Genomic DNA, 23,156 nt, shown 5'->3' with positions numbered 1-23,156 from the left:
TGGTCAGGGCAAAGGTATACCTGTATAGTGACATTAGCAACACTACTGCGCAAATAGAAAATTGAAATAAATTGTTGAGCTTTATCTCAAATATTGAATCCTAAAGTAAGAAAATCTCAATTGTGTAAAACCTTACCAAAATCCCACTCAAGAGTACAATGTTTGTTACTGAATGGCACAACTCAGTAAAAATACATGAACATGAGCAATTTATCAGAATTTTACCAGCCTTACAGAATTAAATTAAGACGACAGGTGGTATTTGTGAGTGGAAGACAATGTGGAATATAATTGGAGCATACAAAATCATAAAATAACTTTCAAAGATTAGTTAAAAGAAAACAAATTCAACTAATCCCTTCTGTTTCAATACCTGCTTCCACCAACACTCCTGGCAGTACATTCATTCCAGACACCTACAAGAAAGCTTGGTCCAGTGGTCTCTTTTAAACATTGTTCCTCTCACCTTAGTGCTATGCCCTCTAGTATTTTACATTTGGGAAAAGGTTTGACCATCTACCCCGTCTATGTCTTTCATAACCTTTCAACTTCTGATGCTTCATAGAAAACCCAAGTTTGCACAACCACTTATCCACCAGTGAGAAGTGAGGACAGGAAGCACTTGTTCCACTCTACGGGCAGTAAAAATACGAAAAAAAAGATAAGATCAAAGGGTAAAGGAGAAAGGCTGGTAAAGGGGACCAAGGTACAGATCAGTCATGATCCTGACAGCAGTGATCAATGGACTTGAAGAATGAATGAACCACTGGTGTTTCTCTGATCTTTATTCTGTACTCATCCATGTCTAACTTGAAAAGCTTGATGTAATAGTGGACTCAAAATAAAACATTCAACACCTCAGTATCCTCTGAGTATAAATATCTCCATAGAACTAACTTATGACTTTTGAAGTCAAAGCAGGCAAAATATAGTGTCTAGGGGTTAGAGTGCTAGCCACAAACCAAAACGTCACAATGCAAAATGCAACAATTGCACTTTCCACTGACAGAATCTTCTACGTCAGCAGTGGCTCAAGGGTCATATCTGACCCCCAATCTGATAGTCTGACCTATAAAACTCCAGGATCAAGGTCTCCTTCACATGTCTACTCCTGCTAGTTCTTTACAATTTTGTGGGCCTAGAGTTTACAAAGGAGAAAATTGTTCATTCCACATGGGTAGATCAATTGCAAATCAAAATATTTTGCAGACAGATTGCTAATCATTCTTGCCAGTCGCCTGTCCGGTAATCTCATTCTTACCCAGAGCCTGTCATTGGTGCGAATTTCTTCAGATAAATTGCACCCTTAGATTTACCAACTGATCAAAACTATCAAAGAAATTGAATATTTGTCAACTCGCTTAATATTCACAACCTTTTTAGCCTAGAGTAACCTACAAGAAAAAAATGGCTTAGAAAATTTCATAAAATTATTGTTCAAGAACAGAGGCTATATTTGAAGCATTTGCTAACCATACATAGATATATAAGTATACACAAGGCATTCCCAGCAAAAGTGGTTAATGTTATGCTTATCACCCACATGTTAATGAACAGTTTAGAGAAAAAGAAATGGTTACAGAAACGTGAACACGTTAAGACACCAAGACAAAATTTTTTAAACAAGTTTATCTGAATAACAAATAAACAGAACATTCACCAACCTTCTCTTCCTCACAAGCAGTCTTCTCCATTCCACTGAATGGGCTCACTGTTCAAGAGCCAGGTTTAAACTGGCACAACTTCAGTGGATAGAATTCCCAAAGCAATACTTGGGAAACCTGTGGAGGATCGTGCTCACTATTAGGAAAAACCTCTTGCAACTTGTGGTGGAAAATTCTGGCCACATCATTCTTCTGAAGCTGTTAATCTTGCAATGCATAAAAATTAGCCTGCCAACCATTGTGCGTGCTAATTAAATGCAGAACTCCTGTTAAAGTTAGATATTTGCATGTTTTTTTGGTCCCTGTTGTCAGGTTAATCCACAAAGATGATGTACATGTTTGCAGCTGACAAAGGAGTTGTCACTTATTGAATGTGAACAATTGTTGTCTTTTCGTAATTGCCCATTTTAAAATTGAGAAGTCCATCCAGCAATAACAAAAACAGAATATTACAAAACTTGTAGGATAACATAGGTGATAAATCTTGCACGTCATGGGGATAGAAACTGTGCTTTTAAGAGGTGTGGCAAAATTATCTCAGTACTTAGTAGCTGATAAAAACCAATTCAAATGTGCCAGTGATGTAATTAATTTTAGTGTTTTGGAGGTTGCCAGAAAACTGGATGTCCTGCACTAGATAATGTCAAAAATCATTTAAGAAGATATTGAGCTGTATTCATCTGGGTAAGTGAATTGTATTCCATTACACCTTTGACTTTTTTTTTGGTCAAAAGGTTTGGAGGGGTCCAGGCTAAGGTGGTGGCACTGGAAGACAATTAGCAAGGAACTTGCCACAGGAAAACAAGCCTGTAGCCTATAGTTGAGCCATACTACATATGTGCCTAGTTAATAGTAGGTGAATTTGGTGATGATAATGCTACTGAAAAGCAAGGATTGATGGTTAGGCTTGTTGGAGATGACCATTCTGCTTTTTCTTTGCTAGTCCTTCAGGAACAAGAATGATTTGATCTTGTTCAAATTTTGTATATCCTGATGTGGCTAATAGTTCCACAGGTAACTAAGACAGGTAGTGGCTTGTAGAGCACATTACAGTTCATTAAGCAGTGTGCTCTGAACATGCCCTGAGGTTCCCAATCCACAGGTCAGAGCTTCCCAGAACTCAGTGGTGATACTGCCAGGAGGATGGGCCTTATATTCACAGTTCTGTATAACAGTGATTATTTGGCACTTAAGTAGCACCGAAGTAACTAGTCATGAGCTGCATTAAAATTTAAGAAGTTACATATACAAATGAGCATTGTGAAAACTGCTGCAAGAATACCCATTTCTTACTTTATCATAAGACCATAAGATATAGGTGCAGAATTAGGCCATTTGGCCCATCGAGTCTGCTCTGCCATTTCATCATGCCTGATCCATTTTTCCTTTCAGCTCCAATCTCCTGCCCTCTCCCCGTATCCCTTCATGCCCTGACCAGTCAAAAATCATGAAGGGAAGATATTGACTATAGCTGGAACAGTGTCAAGAAACCCCAGCAGTGCCATTGTGAGGTGATAGGAACCACAAACATCCTCTATAGTGCTAAATGCATATTCATTGAATGCAGAGGTTTCCCCTCATTTCTCACTGATCAGTCCTACCCAAGCTCCATAACATTTAATTACCCTTGCTTCTTCATTTCAAACCGTACATTCAATATTTGAACGAAGGTTGTACTGAGGTCCAGAATCAAGCAGTCCTACAGAAATCCAGACCAAACAATGATGACCTAATTACTTTTGAACATGGCATGTGTTGCCAGCTTCAGCAACACCATCCTTTGATGTCCGAGAGTAAATTAGTACAAAGTATAAAGCAAATTTATCATCAAAGTACAAAATTAGTATTAAAATTAGTGGTGTAGCATTAGGGAGATTGGAATAATCATTTTGATAACTTTTTTAGGAACATTAAGAGTAAAAATTTGCAGACCATACACATACTGTACTCGAACTTGAGCTGCACTGCTGGGGAAAAAAATCACCTTGTTTTGTTTAGGACTAAAAGATCCACTTTTAGGCATCTTGTAACTACCATCAAGCTTGCTTATCATTTTCCAGATGCAGTTAGCAGTACCAATAACTTAGTTGGTAATATATTTCCCCCCAATTTAGGAAAGTATTGGCTCAAATTACACTCTAGATACTCAAGCTCAGAAATTACCAATACATTATTGCATTCTCAGAAAAAACCATCTTTAGGATGAGACATTTCAACTGAGACTGTCTGCTCTTTCAGGTCACAAAAGGTCACATGCTGCTATTTTAAAGCTAAGGAGTTATCTCGGTTGTCCTTGCTGACGTGTGTTCCTCAATTAACATCATTAAATCAGATTATCCTGTCATTATTGCATTGCTCTTTATGAGAGGTTGCTTACCTGCATTGCAACAGTGACTACGATTCAAAATGCAATACTCTTTGGCTGTATTGGACAGCGGGTAAAGCTATCAAAGCTTGCAGCAGGATCTGGACTAGCTGGAAAAATAGGCTGAAAAATACCCTAAAATAGATGGAATTTAATGCAGACAATTGTGAGGTGTTGCACTTTGGGAGGACACACCAGGGTGGGACTTGCAAAGTGAACGGTAGAGCATTGGGCAGTGCAGTAGAATGAACAGATAGAACATAGATCAATAGAACAGTACAGCACAGGAAGAGCCCCTTCAGCCCACAAAGTGATGCCAAACTAAATAAATTAGTAATCAAATGGCCAACTATCAGACCTCTATCAGATCTCCCTACAGACAAAACAACTTAAGTTTGTCCTACCTCTGATTTTAGCACATGCCCTCTAAACCCAATAGCATCCTCTTCTACACCCTTTCCATAGCTTTGACATCCTTCCTATAATGGGGTGACCAGAATTGTATGCAATACTCCTGATGCAGCTATCTAGAGGTTTATAAAGCTGCATTGTAACTTGCTGACCTTTTAAGCACAATGCCTTGACTAATAAAGGCAAGAATGCCACCTGCTTTCTTAACCACCCTATCAACCTCTGTAGCCACTTTCAGGGAGCTGTGAACGTGGATTCCAAGATCCCTCTGCTCATCAACACTGTTAAGAGTCTTGCCTTAACAGTAAACTGTCTCTTTACATTTGACCTACCAAGGTGCCACACTTCACATTTGGCCAGGGTAAACTCTCTCTGCTATTCCTCTGCCCTTATCTGCAACTGATCTATATCCCGCTGTAATCTTTGCCATTCTACACTATCCACAACACCACCGATACTCATGCCATCCAAGTCATTTATATATATCACATACAGCAGAGGTCCCAGTACAGATCCCTGCAGAACACCATTAATCACAGAACTCCAGCTAGAATAAGTTTGTTCGACCACTACCCTCTTTCTCTGTGGGCAAGCTAGTTCTGAATCCAAATGGCCAATTCACCATGGATCCCATGCATCTCAATCTTCTGGATGATCCTCCAGAGGAACCTTATCAAACACCAAACTAAAATCCATGTTGACAACATCCACCACTCTACCTTCATCAATCATCCTCACCACCTCATCAAACACTCAATCACGTTAATAAGACATGACTTTTCCCGCACAAAGCCATGCTGTCTCTCCCTAATTAGGCCATGGTTTTCCAAATGCTCATAATTCCTATCCCTAAGAATTATCTCCAGTAACCTCTCTACCACTGACATGAGACTCACCGGTCTATGTTTCCAGGATTACTGTATCCTTGTATCCCTTCTTGAATACTGGAACAACGTCAGCTACGCACCAGTTCTCTAGGACCTTGTCTGTCACTAGAAAGGACATGAAGATATTGGTCAAGGCTCCAGTAATCACTTCTCTTGCCTCTCTCAATAACCTGGGATTTATTCCATCAGGCCATGGGGACTTACCCACCTTAATACTCTTTAAGATTCCCAACTCTCCCTCCTCCTTTACCTCAAAATGCCCAAGTATATCAATACGCCCGACACTTATCATCCTATCCTTTATGTTCTTCTCCTTGGAAAATATTGATGTAAAGTACTCATAAGGACGTCATCCACATCCTCTGCATTCAAGCAAATGGTTTCCTCTTGATCTTTGAGTCATTCTACCCTCACCCTAGTTACCCCCTTGCTCTTGATGTATGTATAGAATGCCTTGGGATTCTCTTTAGTCCTACCTGTCAAGGACTTTTCATGGCCCCTGGTATTTCCTAATTTTCTTCTTCAATTCTTTTCACCTTCTTTGTAATCCCCAAGGGCTCTATTTGATTCTAGTTTCCTAAGTTTTACATAATTTTCCTTTTTCTTCTTGACTAAATTCATCATCTCCTTCAACATCCAAGGTAATCTTACCTTGCTATCCTTCTGGCCGGAACATAGCTACCTGTCTGTACTCTACGCAGTTGGTCTTTAAACACCCAACACATGTCAGATGTGGTCTTGCCCAAAAACAGCTGTTTCCAATCAGTGCATTCTAGTTCCCGCCCAATGCTCTCATAATTTGCCTTGCTCCAATTGAATATGCTCCTTCAAGGTCCACACTTACCCTCATCTTAGCTATCTTAAAACTTGAGTTGTGGTCACTGTTCCCCAAATGCCTGAGTTATAGGGAAATGTTGTTTAGGTTAGGACTTGATTCGCCGGAGTGTAGGTCAGTGAATGAAGAGAGATTTGATGGAGGTATATAAAATCATGAGAGGGTAAATGTAATTTGGCTTTATCCACTGAGGCTGCGTGAGACTAAAACTACAGGTCACAGGTTAAGGGTGAAAGGTGAAGCTGAGGGGTAATCTCTCTAATCAGAGGATGCCATGCATATGGAATGAGCTACCGGTGGAAGCAGTGAACGTGTGTTCAAATGCAGTATTTGGATAAATACAGTACATGGAAGGGGTACTATGATCCAGGTGCAGGTAATGAGACTAGGCAGAATAACAGTTTGGCATGGACTAATGGATCATAAGGGCTGTTTCTGTGCCGTGTGTCCTCACTAGTCATGACGTATAAAGGGGCTTGTCCGTAGACTACCAACTGAAAGCACATGCAGATATGGTTAAAGGGCAGTGTGATAGTTTCTCCAGTAGTACAAGATAAATGTCTAATATTAGGCATATCATTGTCTTTCACATTCACTTGAATCAGAGCAAGTCTTGCACCTTTGTGTACGACCTGTAAAAGGAAAAATATACAGCTCTGTATCTATGAAATTCTGCTATTTCTACTGTTTTATAGTCCAGCATAAAGCTTTACCAGGCAAAAGCAAAGCAGAAAGATAAACAAATTAACTATAAAAATAACTAGTCCACTACAGCTGGAGGATGTGAAGATAGATTACCCTTCAACTCTCTCTCCCATAAACTTGCAGATGGAAACAGCTGGTGACAACTTCACGCCTTTTTCAAGACACTGAATTGGGAACTTGCATACAAATTCACACCTGTTTCCTCGTAACTCTACTCAGAACACAATAGAAAATGATAAACATTTCCTTTCAAGGATTCTGTATCTATAACAGACATTGGTATCAACGCTTATTTCTCACATTTTTCAGAATGCACTGGCAACAAAAAAACTACGTGGATCCTAGTTTTATACTAAATTAATAAAAAAAATTTCTAAAACAACTTGAAATACCTTATATTTTTGAGAAATTTGCAATAAAATACGCAAGTCAAATCTTTTGATGTAAACAAAATTTGAAACTTTAAACGATGTCTAACATTACTATTAATAAATCTGCTATGAAAGACTGTCTTCCAAATGAGAAGACTCCAGACAGAATATTGGAGTTTGCAAAATATTCAGTGACATGGGCAAAGAAAGGCAGGTTCATGTGCTGTAGTTTTGCCTAACAATTACGACTCAGATTGGTTGGAGTTTGAATGGTGCTTGGAGGTCCATGGCATCCTAATTAGAGATTTCAAGTCAGAAGACCCTCTACCAATTAAAATTACACGCTGTAGATTTTTTCTTTAAATAGCTTACTTGGGAACTTAAACTGCATTATATCAGTGGAGTCCCACTGAAGGATTACAAGGATAGAAAGGAATAACAGCAAAACTCATTCAAACAGCCAAGAAAGATGTTTGAAATACTTGGACATGGTTGCTAAATATTTAATTTCTTAGAGATTGGAACAATCTAAACAGTGACAGCAGCCTAATCATTGCAGTAAGATTGAACTGTAGGCTTTGTTGAGTTGGTTAACCATCCAGAATATAGTACCAATTTTTCAGCATACAGATTTAATTCTGTTCAATCACAAAGAAGCTGTTTCTTTTAATATCTATTCCATTCTGAGTCGGAATTTTGAACCATTTTACAGTTAGTGAACCGTGAGTCATACTATTTTACTGGTCATATATCCCCAAATTGTTTTTGAAATCTGAATCGTGATCAAGGGCAAGGGAGTCTCAACTACATTTGAAAAGCTTGTTTCAACTTCGTAGGTAATGGGAGCTCTCAATGGTAAACCAATGATAGGCCAGCTTTTAAATAAAAAGAGCAATGTTTTGTCCTATGGTCGACTTACTGCAATATCACTCAAGTTATTTGATCATTTAAGCTTTTATGTATTTTCTTCTTTCCCATGTTTCTTTTGTTGCTTAATTTAAATAATGAGGCAATAATGTTTTAAATTCATAAAGTAATCATAAATTATTAATAGACCACAACTTTCCAGATGGACAAAATCAGTTGGAAGATTTAAATTTAACATAGGAACAACCAAAATTAAAAATAATTCAAAATACACAAGTTAAACAGCACCATTTTTCAATTATAATTCTCACTTCTGTTTCAGACTTGTTTTAGTCTGAATATACACTTAAAGCCACATTTTCTTTGTCAACAAGTAAGGAACATTCAATGATCTTTAATTTGAGAAAGCCAAGAAATTACTTCAATAAATCTTAATGGTTGCTTTTTTCAAAATTTCTAAATATATATAGATCACTTGAAGAAAAGACTGCAGAGTAAAATATGCTCTTTGACAAAAGTACCAAAGAGTAGCTCTAAGTGTGTATGTGGTGTATGTGTGGAAATAGGCTAGTTAATAATTTAAAAAAACAATATACTTCAGTCATATAATTATTTCCTACATTTGAAGATCTGATTCTTACAGAATGGAGAACTAGGAAGTTGATTGAATGTTTAAATAAATATAAGATGGAATACAAACCACAAACTTGGAAAGCTAAACGTCTTGTGACGTTTGCTGTTCAAGTACACATACTTTCCACACACATCTAAAATGAGTTTGGTCAATATTTGACGGCAGAACAGATTCTGCTACATTACCTTTCACAATACTAGTGAAAATAGGAGATCTCATCCTTCCAGTTATAAATTATTGGCATTTGTACTTTGGCCTGTGAGTTCTACTGAATTTACATTCCCCCCCCCCCCCCCCCCCCGATAAGAAGTAGCACTAATGTAATGAGCCTTATTATTGCCTGGACACCACAGTTAGCCCTTCTGGTATGCAGCCTTTACTAATCCATGCTGAAGAACAAGATCAACTTTACAGTATGACTGTGGGAACAGAAGTCGAACAACACAAACATTCACAAAATAGATTCTGTAACACGGAACACAAAGCGGCCAGGAATTCACTATTTTCTGAGCGTCATCAATAGGCCAAAGGCTGAGAGATAAATACTGAACAAGTTCTTTGTGTACTCATATTTGACTTACATGTATGACCAAATTCCTTGACTTAATTCAATATAAAATGATTATAAAAACAGCAAAATACTTTTCTGATAAAGTGAGTATTCTGGCATTGAGTGTTTTAAAGTTTTACCCCCAGTGGGTGTTTTAAAAACAGAGTAATGCAATAAATAAAAAAAAGACATGCAACTTGCCGTAGGCCATTCTCTTTTGGAACCACCACTGGAGTTCTGAAACTAGACAGAGAAAACGGCACAACTTCATCTATCATCGCTCTCCAATATCCCTCACTAAGAACTCTGTAAAAAAAAGTTCCAGGGCCAAAGCAGGTTTCTGTACCTTATCTTAACAATGAAGATAGCTGTCTTGATTGGGTGGCTTTTAGCTTACAGTAAACTACAATTTTAAAAAAATTGAACATTTCATACAACTGTTGTCCTAGAAGTTAGGTTATAGTGTAATTATGCCTTAACAGTAAAATAATGGACACATGCAAGACATTTCCAGCTAAAGTGGTTAATATTATGCTCATCCTACATACTTTAATGACCAGTATGGTATGGGGGCAACAGTTGCAGAAATTAATCTATGGACTGTGAATGACTTCGTCAGCTGGGGCCATGAGAATATTCCACAGGGGTTGTAATTAGCAGAGCCAAACGATATCAGGGTTGTTTCTTCAAAGTTCACTTCATTCCCATGGAAACAGAGGATGGAAAAAAAGTCTTCAGCATTAGTGCAGTGTCTTGAGGCTTGTGGCTGCTTGTCACTCGTACTCTCAAGCCATGGGAATCAGACATGATCTTGATGTACATTATCAAGTCCAATCAGTATTAGAGAAAGGATAATATAACATTTTACAACTATTTCAAAGAAAGATTTATGGATTTTTGGAGAATATCATGGCTTCTTAACAGCTAGAGTAATACTGTTACAGCGCCAATGACCCAGGTTCAGTTCCTGCCACTTCTGTAAGGAATTTGTATGTTCTCCTCCATGGCTGCGTGGCTTCCTCTAAGTGCTCTGGTTTCCTCCCACATTTCAAAGACATACCTGTCAGGAGGTTAATTGGTCACATGGGTGTAACTGAGCAGTACAGGACCCATTGGGTGAGAAGGGTCTGTTAACGTGCTGTATCTCTTAAAAAAAACTAGAAGGGACCTTTCACAATTCACTGCCTTACAGCTTCAATGATCTGGGTTTCATCCTGACTTGAGCTGTCTGTGTGGAGTTTACACATTCTCCTTATGACCACGTGGATTTTCTCTGAGAGTTCCAGCTTGCTCCCACATGTTGATTCTGCTGATTACAAAAGTACTTTGCCAGATGCCGAATGGGAGAATCAGAGGTGGGAGAGGAGAGTTAATGGAAATGTGTGAGAGAAAAAAAAATGATGGGGGAGGATGGGACAGAATGGGAGAGCTTTGAAAGCCAGCATAAATCTAATAGGTTGAATGTCCTCCTTATGCAAGAAATAAGAAAATTACCCAGTTTAAGCTTTCAAGATTACCAAGGTATTGATATATGTTTCCAAATTGCTTGAGACAATGAAATTACATAGATCTATGTGACCACTAAATTCAAGTGTTAAAGCAGGAAAAGGTTGTTTTTTTAGAGGATGATCAGCTCTGGAATAGTATTCCAGATCTGGTCAGGGAGAGTAAGCATGGTGAATTTCCTTAAAGTATTAGAGTCAGTTTTATTGAATTATGGCGCAAAAAGAAGGTAAAGCTGTGGGTAATAACAAACAGGTTCACTATTAAGGTATTCTGGCATCTGCCCATTTCTTTACCAGTCCTGGTGAAGGTTCTCAGCCCAAAACATTGACGATTCATTTCTCTCCATCGATGCTGCCCGACTTGCTGAGTTCCTCCAGCATTATGTGCGTGTTGCTCAAGATTTCCAGCATCTGTGGAATTTTCTGTGTCTCAGTATCAAGGTATACTTTTTTTCTTTCAAAGTGTTTGGACAGGACTCTCTAAAAGTTTTCATGAACTGATTTTGTGTATCCCGTACAAACTAAAATCAAGTATGAGTGCCCCAAGAGAGGACAGGAGATGAGGGGTAAAGAGGCAAGGAAGTAAGTGTAGAAAGGTGAGAGAAAGGACGGTGACAGACCTTTTCTCAATCTGAATAGATAGAATTTACTATCTATTAAACTATAAGTATTTTTTCATGTTCTGTTCAGTGTTAATGAATATAGTTATGCTTCAGATGAGCAACATCAAAGATGCCAGAATGTGTGGCAACACTTGTGGGCTGCCCTCAGCACACCCTTGGGTTGTGTTGGTTGTTAATGAAAATGATGCATTTCACTGTATGCTTCGATGTACATGTGCATCTGAACCATTAATAATTTACATCATCAGAAAGCAAGATTTTTTTTCTTGAGTAATGTAAGCCTGCCCTGCTGGGAGACTGTAATTAGAGAGTTGGAGAACAGAGCTCAGTATAATTCCAAGTCTCAGCCAAGAAACAGCTACATATGGAGAGATGACTTGGGATCACAGATCCATTTTCTCCTTTAACTATTCTTTACAAAATCCTCTGTAGGTAATGAAAAAGATAAAAAGCATGAATGGATTTAAGGAACTCTGAACCAAATATGACTTAATTTCTAATAGTATGAAAAATACACATTTCTCTCCCTAAAGCCAATTCTAAAATTAAGATACAAGTATAATATTTGCACATGTTCTTTCCAAAGATTATTTAGGAACAGAATAGTAGTGAAATAAAGGCACAGTCAATGTTTGGATAGCTAATTACAGGCAGAGAACTAATGTTTATATACAATGCTTATCACAACCTATGACTTGTTGCTGTTGTAACACCAGTTACAATTCTATTTCAAACAAATATCCACTCGAGCAATGAACCCAAATCAAGATGCCTTATGCATTGAATATATCAACCTAGCCTCCTGCATGGAAAATGGCTTTCAAAAAACTGTCTAGATATTTTCCTCAATCTAACAGCCATCTAAGACATGGTCTCACAGCTTGACCTTTGTGAAAAATATTAAGTGCACTATCATGTTCAGCCACCTGCTTGGGTGAGTTACTGCCAAAGAGCCGGATCGTGCTGAACCCATCCCAATGCCCATGGTCCTGCCCATCCCAGACTGACTTGAACCCAATGCAGACCATCAATCTTCCCGGGTCTCTGCATCTGGAATTCAGGTAACAAAGGACTCAGCAGCTTTATTCCAAAATCCAACTCCCAAAACACACTGTCAGCACCTGAAACTGGGAATGTGATTTGTCTCCCATCAAAAACTGAGTTCCTTCCCATTTTTTAAAAATATTACTGACAAACAGAGGCGTTTTAAAGTGGTTAAAGTTGAGGTTAATCCTTAAAAAGTAAAAACAATTTAAGAATCATTAAAGACTGATTAAGACATTTACAAATAAATAAAAACATGCAAGTAATCTCAATCCAAACTGAGAAACCTGATTGAGGTGAATGGGACTTTTGATTTTATACATAATACTGTGTAATTCCTACAAGATTTGCATGGCACTGGACTTCATGTCGAGTCCAATGGTAGAGTAGCAAATTCAGTAACATCTGTAACTCAGCAAGCCCCAGATGTATAATGGCTCCATGCTGTATCAGAGAGTACTTACATCGGAATGGCTAAGTATTTATGGTTCCCCTCAGATCTACTTGCCCCAGCCAGCGCAATACAGTTCAATGTTTCACGGAACACATAACCTACAGCCCAACTCTTGAACACACCAAATCAATGACATTCCTTAGGAATTAGCCCTAGCCTTGTTCTTCTCAAAATAGGATAATCATCATCACAATTGTTTCCCACGCCGAACAGGAATGATGCCTTTCAAATCTAAGCATATAGGTTACAAGGAGAAAATATGTGCAGCAGTTTTAAATGTGATTTGGATTTCCTTGTTAATTTTGCCATGTCATTAACCTAAATACCCAGATGTTAAATGATTTATTTAAGTGTTAATGGTGAAATCTCAAATGCATTAATTCATGCAATTAAAGTAATTAACTGCACCTAACAGTGACGTCAGGAAAGAAATCTCATCATAGCCACTTCATCCATTACCACCTCCAGCAATGGAAACAAATCAGCAGAAAATCTAATTTTACGACTGGTGTAGTGACAGTGAGAAGCATTTATCAATTTGAATAAAGTAGCCAGGCATTTATATTTAATTAAATTAAAGTACATATGTAATTCAAAATCAACATGCTTTAACAGGGGAAACACCCCATTAAGGCTGTAGGGTTCTAAAACGTAACAACAATAATAAATCATTTCTAATTACAGTGGAGGTAACAATGGGCAGTGCCACATCAGTATCATAATTGCAACTGTTGCCTTTCAAGTAACAACGGAATCTGAAACAACTAAGGGACTGAGATTCTAGGTTAGAAAGCAATGAATTGTAATTCAGGTTCTCAAACCTATAGAACTTCCTACAAGTTCTAATACAGGCAAATAGAATATTCTACAGATTAAGATAAATAAAGAAAAGAAATTCTGCATAAACCTTAAAGTATTTGGGACATCCTGAAGTCATAAAGCCTCCAATATAAATGCAAGTCCATCTTTCTTTCATCATTAGCTGAGTGAGTGAACTCAATCAAGCAGCTAAACTGCAGACACTAAACCAATACACACACAACAAAGTCAGGACAGGATTTAATGACATGCAGTATGCACCAAGCCAGCTAAATCAAGGGACTGCATAATTTTAACTGTATGCAGTTGTAAATTAGGATGATCTCGTACCAGGATTTGATGAAAGTGAACTTTCTGAAATGGGTCTTTGAGGCGGTGATGACTTGCTTGGGTGTAATCCGATTACAATGTAGAGAAACAGTTTAGTTATTAAACACTTGCGTCATGATAAGATTACACAAAGCCATTCACAGGGCAGAATGTGCTAATGTTTTTGATTCTTCAAGAGATTATAACTGTGTTAATTTCCAGTTACTCATGCCTTCCATCTACAGTCAGTAGAAACCTAGTTTTTTTTCTCTTTTGTTACTCCTCTGGAGTGAACAATTTTTTAAAATCCAAAGGCTCTTGTTCATGCCATCAAGACCATGCACTTGTGCATTCGTTCATTTGGAAAGCATAATGCTTCATCACCAAATGCTAGTTTAACCCACTTCTAAATTGCAGGATAAACTTTTTGCATAAAGTCAATAGTGATTATTTCCAGAAATCCATATGTTAGAATGCTTGAAAGTTGTGAACATTTAAAGCATGTACCACTTTACTGTTACTGAATTCAATATAAGCAACCTGAGCCACAGTCACAAACCAATGCATTTTAAAATGGACTCAGGGTAACAATAATACCAGAATAAAGATGTGGTACCATATAATTTTGATGTCAAAAAAGACAAAGATTTACAAATATTGATGTAAAAACGTTCTGCACGGATTCACGAATTTGGGGATAAAAATAATCTAGCTGCACATAAAAGTTCCCAAATACAAATTAAGATAAAGCTTGGAATTTTAAGGCAGTTCTGGAAAATATACTGTACATCCTTAAACCAACACATCATTAAACAGAATATTTACTGATTTATTCCACTGTAGGACCTTCCATACTCCAAGCTGACCTGGTCTTTCATACCAAAAACCAGATCAGGGTAATTAGTAAGGAAGTTATTCTTGGAGATTAGATTAGATTATGAGGACACGCAGTCCTCATTTATTGTCTTTTATTGTCATTTATTAATGCATGCATTAAGAAATGATACAATGTTTCTCCAGAATGATACCACAGAAACACGTGACAAACCAACTGAAAAACTGACAAAAACCACAAAATTGTAACATGTAGTTACAACAGTGCAAAGCAATACCGTAATTTGATAAAGAACAGACCATGGACATGGTAAAAAGTTTCAAAGTCTCTCGAAAGTCCCATCATCTCACGCAGACGGTGAACCTCCAGCGCCGCAAGCTTGCCGATGCAGCATCCTGAAAGCATCCGACCACAGTCCGACTCCGAGTCCGTCCGAAAACTCCGAGCCTCTGACCAGCTTTCCAACACCGAGCATCATCTCTGCCGAGCGCTTCAACCCCGGCCCCGGCAACAGGCGATACGCAAAGCTGCGGATTTGGGGCCTTCCCCTCCGGAGATTCTCGATCGCACAGTAGCAGCGGCAGCAAAGCGGGCATTTCAGAAGTTTCTCCAAGTGTTCCTCCGTGCTTTTCACGTCCGTCTCCATCAAATCAGGATTGTGCACGGCCCCTAGTTAACACATACGATATCATTCGGAACAGCCGCGCGCGCTGCATCGCGCCGCGATCTTCTCCTCCCTCCTCTGATTGGGAGTTGACAGAGAAGTGTTTGTATCAAATGCTTGGAAATGTCCTGAAAGATGCCATATAAGCATGCTACAAAAATTTTACAATAAGTTAATTTAAACACTCCAACACAATGAAAACCAAACAGTACACCCAATAGTAGACACTACCAACATACGAGTTTTGACGTCAGCATTGCCTTAAGTTTAGCAAAATAAATTGGTGGAGAGAGGGAAAAAAAAGAGGAAAAGAGATGAGGAATAATCTTTTTTCAGTTAATAATGGTGTTGTTTTTTGTAAGTGTGCTTATGTATTTGTAAAGTATCTGACATCTGGAAAAGCAATCAGGTAGAGAGCTGTACAATCCCATCTTATTGGTTTACATTTAAATATTACTATAGGCTTTGAGGGTTTTAAAATGTCACTAAATATCCTTCAGATCTTCAAAGTTACTTATTGATTTAGTAATTATTAACAGTAAACCTCAACAGGGGTCAAAAGACAGATCCTTTTTTAGGTCTTGTGTATCTCCAGGGCATATAAAATGTGACCTAAACTGAATTCAAAGCACATGGAAAGAAAGTCTGAACTTCAGCTGCACAATTGTCTAAGTACTTGGCTTTGTGGGAAATCATGGCATCAGTCTCCACTTGTTTTTGAACATTGCCTTTGAACAGATTTGAGAGAAAAATGATAGTTCAGCTTGTTCATTTAGACATAAAAATGAAAAACAAAGCAGCAGATATTCATCTGTTAATAAAATACGTGCATAAAATTTATAATAGTTTAACAATACACAAGAGAATGGTTTCTGACTTATTTTGATGACCATGCACCTCAGGACTACTTCAACAAAACTGTTATTCCTGTAATGCAATAGGCCAAGGTACAAGGCAACCTTACGTAATGTTATCTTTTGCTTTCTTTACTTAAGCACCTGTGTGCATATTGCTCATATACATTTAATTTGCATTATAAACAAAATAAGGTTATCCAACAGGAAACTAAATACATCAACCCCCAATAACAATGCTCAGGTGATTATTGACATTAACATTTTCAATCATGATAGCTTCCGTCAATATCATCTATTTGAATTTAACACCTGGTATGCATTAGAATGTCTTTTTTGGGGGGAAAAAGGAAAGGGAAATTAATATAACGTGTTAGGTTCTGTATCAACACAAAAAATCAAAACACAGCTGTCAAATTACAGAAACTATTACCTAGCAAAATTAATCCTGCACCATGGCTCTTTGAAGTTTTACAGCTCGATTTCAGTGGAAATGTGAAAAGCACATAGACCAAAATTCACAATATTATTTCAGCTACAACTGCCATCAAATATTTAAAATAGTATGAGAAACAGCTCAGATCCTAAGAAAATATTTTTCAGGAGGTTTTTTTTTAATATACAGAGGTCATTTAAAATTGTTAAACTGATCAAAAAGGCCGTAACAAAATAGAGTCAGAGAGTAAGTGGAAGGATGTGGAAACTATAGAAAGGGTGCAGAGGAGATTTACAAGGATGTTGCCTGGATTGGACAGCATGCCTTATGAGAATAGGTTGAGTGAATTTGGCTTTTTCTCCTTGGAGCTATGGAGAATGAGAGGTGACTGGGTAGGGATGATGAGAGGCATCGATCGTGTGGATAGTCAGAGGATCTTCCCCAGGGCTAAAATGGCTAACACAGGAGGGGCACTGTTTTAAGGTGCTTGGAAGTAGGTACAGAGGAGAAGTCAGGGATAAGTTTTTTACGCAGAGAGTGGTGAGTGTGTGGAATGGGCTGCCGGTGACAGGGTCTTTTAAGAGACCCTTGGATAGGTACATGGAGCTTAGAAAAACAGAGGGCTACGGGTAATTTCTAAAGTAAGGACATGTTCGGCACAGCATTGTGGGCCAAAGGGCCTGTACTGTGCTGTAGATTTTCTATGTTTCTATGTAATATGGTATGGATACAGGCCCTTCAGCCCATTGAGTCCATGCTGGCCATGGTGTCCACCCAGCTAATCCTAATGTCCTGTGTTGGCCCGTATTCTTTAAATGATTCTGTTATATCCGACTCAACTGCTTTCTCTGGCAGCCTGTTCCATATAATCACTACCCTCTGCGTGAAAAAGTTGCTCTTCAGGTCTCTTTTACATCTTTTCCCTCTCACCCTAAAACCCATGTTTCATAGCTTTGACTCCCCTATTCTGGGGGAAAGATATTGTCCGCCATTTCTATGCCCCTCATAATTTTATACATCTCTACAAGATCACCCCTCATTCTCCTATGTACCAAAGAATAAATATCTAGCCTAGCCAGCTCTCCCTATAACCTGGCAACATCCACATAAGTCTTTCCTGAACTCTTTCCAATTTAACTACGTCCTTCCTTTAACAGGATGGCCAAATCTGTACATAGTATTCCAAATGCAGCTTCACCAGCAACATAATGACCCAACTCCTATACTTAATGCCCTGATTGATGAAGACGAGCATCCTAACTACTTTTTTCACTACGCTGTCTACTATGATGCCACGTTCAATGAACTATTTACTTGTATTCCTAAGTCCCTCTGTTCCAGTTCACTCCTTGATGCCCTATGTTTCATTGTATATATCCTACTCAGGTTTGACTTTCCAAAATACATCATCTCACACTTATCTGTATTGAAATCCATTTGCCACTCCTTGCTTTACTTCCCTAACTGATCAAAGTCCCCTTGTAATCTACAATAACCTTCTTTACTAACAGCGCATCTTAAGTTTGTGTCATCTTCCAAATTACTGATCAAGCCTTGCACATTCGGATCGAAATTATTTATACAAATAATGAATAACAACGGTCCCAACACTGATCCCTCTGGAACACCACTAATTACAGGCCTCCATTCCAAAAACAGACCTTCAACCACTACCCTCTGCTACTTACTTCCAAGCCAACTATAAATCCAACTAACCAGATATCTCTAGATTCCATGGGACCTAACCTCCCAGGCCAACTTATCACATGGGACCTTGTCGGAGGCCTTTCTAAAGACCAGAGATAACATCCACTGACTTAATCTCATCTACCTCTTTTGGTTGCTACTTCAAAAAATACTAATAGGTTCATCAACACTTCCCAGCCACAACACCATCCTAACCACACTCTGCCTGTCCAAATGTTGGTGGATCCTGTTCTCAGAGTTCCCTCCAGTAACTTCGCCACTAATAATTTCGGACTGGTCAGCCTGTAGTTCTTGGTCTGTCCATGCTACCCTTAAAGAATGGAACGACATTAGCCACCTTCCAGTCTTCTGAAGCTTCACCAGTGGATAGCAAATGATTAAGAAAAGATCTCCACAAGGGTCTCTGCAATTTCCTTTCCAGCCTCTCACAAAGTCCAAGGATGCACATGGTCAGCATTAATCTGCCTTAATACACTGTGAGGCTGCAAATCCACTGCAGTAAACACTAAACAGAAATATTCATTAAAAACCCCACTCATCTCCTATAGCTAAAGATATTGGTGGCCCTGCTGATCCCTAAAGGGAGATACTTTTCCCTAGCCTGCCTTTTACTCTTTATCTAGCTGCAGAACTTCTTGGGATTTTCCTTAACCATAGCTGTCAAATGCATCCCATACCCCCTTCTCTTTGCCCTCCTGATTTCCCTTAAGGATAGTCTTTATGTTTTTAAAGTTATCAAGAGATTCACTTGATCCTAATCTCCTAAATCCAATGTATGCTTCCTTCTTTTTTTTTGACAAGAGCCTCATCAGACAGGATTCCCTAAACTTGCCAAATTTACCTTTCACTCTCCTTCACCCAAACAGGGACACGCTGCTCCTGAATTTTTGCTAAAACGCAATTTATTTAGTTCTTGAGATAAAAAGTGGAATAGGCCCTTCCAACCCTCCAAGCCACACCACCCAGAAACCCCCTATTTAACCCTAGCCTAATCATGGGACAATTAACCAATTAACCTACCAACCGGCATGCCTTTGGACTATGGGAGGAAACCGGAGCACCCAGAGGAAACCCACACAATCATGGAGAGAAAGTACAAACTCCTTACAGAGAGTAGCAGGAACTGAACCTGGATCGACGGTACTGTAAAGCATTGTGCTAACCACTATGCTACCATGCCACCCTAATTAAAAACCTCCAATTTGTTATTTATTGCTTTCCCTCAAAGAGACTCACTCAGCCAAAATCCTATCATCAACTTTCTACATAACTGAAAGAATTGGCCACAAAATGGAAATGGCTTAAAAGTTTTTCAACAGCTAACTTAATTGTGGGGTTTAGAGATGATTGCATTCAAGGTCAAGTGCTGTAACAAGAAAACACAGGGAATTATGGCAAAAAATACGTAAATTAGATTTTAATTCAACTTTTGCAAATAGTGTAAACATCATCTCCTGCAACAGATAAAGAATGAATCAGATTAGGCTTGACCCAGCAATCTTGTGGAATCCCCACTGTGACATGATTTTCTTTAATAGCCACACTATTTATAATCATTACCAGTGCCATCTAGTGAAGCAGATTGTGTGTAGCCTCAGTCAGAGGATCCCACATAATACTAAACTTGTGCTAAAGATTTTTATTCAGTAATTAAATATCCTCAATAAAGTACACTTAATAAAATATAAGAGTTGAAAAAAATCTAATTCACACTTCATGAAAATGAATAATATTCAGAATAAAGCTAGAAACACTTCCCATTCTCCCCCAGACCCATTAAAAATGAAGAGTGTCACCCTCTCCAGATACCAGCTACCACAATCTCAAGCTCTACACCACTCAATTCTCCTGAACACCTGCCACATAATCTTCACTTAATTCACCCATCTTCATCTCACTATTCTACTCTGCCCCAAAAGTCACCTTAATTTTTCTTCTCACAGCCCTCCAAAACTCTAACCCAATCCATACAAACCTCCCAAATGTCATCACTACAACCACACTCTCACTAGCACTACCTCCCCCCCCCATCCACCATGCCCATCGCCCACTTCCCTCCCTCCCAGAGGTATTTTTATGGAAACAGAATTCCAGAAAGTCATGCAACCAGCTATTTCAGATAGTTTGCCAGTCATTCAAAGATCCAGCTCAGCACTGAATAGTTCCAAAATCAGAATTTGGTCTTATTACGCACTAACTCCCCAGACAACGATCCAGTCTAGGATTGATTTAAGAAAAGGGGAAATATTCAACCTTGGGTTGAAGATATTGTTTCTTTTCCAGTTTGACTTGTCATGGCCAAAGATACTGAAGAGTCTGTAGAGATATTTAAATTTTTACAACAAAATAGATTTAAAGCAGAATATGGAACAATGGAAGAATTCAGTGGGGGCAAAAGCTACAGGCTGGCAATTCAGGAATCTTGCATCAGGAACTTTGCTACACAGTATAAGTCTACACACTAAGTGCAGTAGAAATTTTCACAAGTGAGCATTATATGCCATCTAGCGGCACTGAGTGTGATCAGCAGCCTTCAGAAAAGAATTCTGGTTTCAATTCAAAGCGTTCTATTCCATTGAGTCGGTAAGCCCTGATGGTTGAACAACCTTCATTGTAATATATTAAAATTACAGAAGCTTGAAGGTATTGTAATGGTGAACTATCTCATTTTCGACAGAATCAACTCAACATTTGATTACACTTTGAAGATGAGAAAACAATCCAGAACTACATATTTATAAGTATAAGCAGTCAACTACAACTAGAACGTCACTTTGCAAAGAAATGAAAAAATGTAATTGAACACAGAAATAAAAACACTGAGAAAAGGAGATCTCTGGTATGTATTTTGGGATGGTGAACCAACAGATAAGTTCACATTATTTTGTCAGCTGACAATACAACAGACTTGCCTCTGTTAGTTACAGAGAAATATTTTTAATATATCAAAGCTCCAAGGATCTGAATAATCCTGGAGCAGATGTTTTATTTCTTATTGGTATGGTTCCATATAATGTGATTTGTGCATTACCAAAATAAAAATACAGAAATTATCTGCAAAAAAAAAGATAATGAAAGCAGAATGACAGCTCATCTGGGAGAAAAATACTCTCCACCACAAAATGACTGATTGAAGTAAAAGTCATTTTAAGAGTTTCACAAGAAATTAAATACAACAGAAGCAAAAGATGTGGGGCAAGCAGAGATTTCACTGGTATTCACAGAAGAACATTTTTTTCAGAAGGAAAGGAACTGAAAACATCAAACAGGACTGACAAAGATGTGAGAACAGCTGGTCAAAGAAACTAAACACCAAAATCAAATTAAGCCTTGTATTAGAAAGAGTGGAATGGACACATCCGATGAATCAGTTTATAGATTAAAATTATGGGCTCCGATTTGAATCAACTCCTTCCTCCATCAAATTAGTACAAAATGATACTGCTTAAACATCATACTATGCAAAGGAAACCAACAAATGCAGGTTTGCATCCTAAGATGCAATATGCCTATTAAACAGACACTTAGTGAAAACCTTGGTTGCTGAGGCCAATGCAGACCATCTTGTATTAATTTAGACCTCGAAATGCAATTCATTTTTAAGTGCTACTAATAGAAATTAGCTCAATTTATATCTACTGTGGGCCAGCAAACTGCCTCGAAGCCAGTTAAATATTCCCTGCTTCAAAAACTAATTTGCATCTTAATGTTAGTAAAGCTAGTTACCTACACAGATAAAGCCTTGTGAGAGTCCACATTGGAGTAAACCAATTTTTTAACCCCATTTCCACCACAACTCATTTCTCCTGTCCCTGCCTAGATATATTTCGCTAAACATAGTTATTTTTGCTTTACTAATCAACCTCAGAGTCCGTAACATTCCATCCAACTCCAGCATGATAAAACGGTGAAGACGATTCTGCCAAGTGATTGACAATGATGTCAGGGACTGACATTTTGCACTTTGCTACTGTATTCCTTTGCAAGCTCCCTTTGAACCAGAGGTTCCCAACCTGGGGTTTATAGACGCCTCGGTTAATGGTAGGGATTGATGACATAAAAAAGGTTGGGAACCCCTGATTTAAACAAATCTCACACAAAACGTATGCTTTACTGCCAGGCCCGAGAAAGTAGTTTCACCAGGTTACTTCTAGAAGCAGTATACCCGTGTTCATCTTTTTCAACTTGGTTCAAATTCTGGTTCTCATGAGAGTACAACTTTAAATGAATTATTGATACAATACACATTGCACCTCTGATGTACAAAAGAATCGTGGACTCGAATTTAGTCCTTGAATAAGAGTAAAATTTTGAAATATGTGTCAAAGACTATGCAAAGAACTATTCAAAGTTGTTGCTGAACAGGTCTTTGATATGATATTGGCTGACTAAACATTTTTAAAATCAAAGTTGATTTTGTGAATATTTTCTGAAAAGATGGTACTTAGCCCCAAGTCTAAACTCTAAAAATATCTCTCATAAAAGGCTGTTACAGTAATTGCTGAGTGAAGCTCTTGCGGAGTAATTCTAGATGCAATGTGCCCAGCATTGAACTTTACAACATGGACCGACGCTTTCAGTTACAACATGCAAATAATGTTTGATCCTTAATTGAAA

At 38.2% G+C, this 23,156-nt stretch overlaps 1 protein-coding gene across 3 annotated transcripts in view; it reads right to left on the bottom strand.

Moving 5' to 3' along the window:
- commd10 (COMM domain containing 10) overlaps window positions 1-23,156 on the bottom strand; it is a 74,902-nt gene that overhangs the window by 24,126 nt on the left and 27,620 nt on the right. Inside the window, exon 6 of one of the 3 annotated variants that reach the window (XR_011889515.1) lies at window positions 5,337-5,432. The exons of the other annotated variants lie outside the window; for them this stretch is intronic. The gene's annotated coding sequence lies outside the window, so the exon portion shown is untranslated. The remainder of the gene's footprint in view (window positions 1-5,336; window positions 5,433-23,156) is intronic. 3 annotated transcript variants of the gene reach the window in all.

The sequence above is a fragment of the Mobula birostris genome, chromosome 17, assembly GCF_030028105.1.
Source record: "Mobula birostris isolate sMobBir1 chromosome 17, sMobBir1.hap1, whole genome shotgun sequence".
Classification (NCBI taxonomy): domain Eukaryota; kingdom Metazoa; phylum Chordata; class Chondrichthyes; order Myliobatiformes; family Myliobatidae; genus Mobula; species Mobula birostris.
Note: the sequence above shows the minus strand (reverse complement) of the source record. Positions and strands in the feature narration are given on the sequence as shown.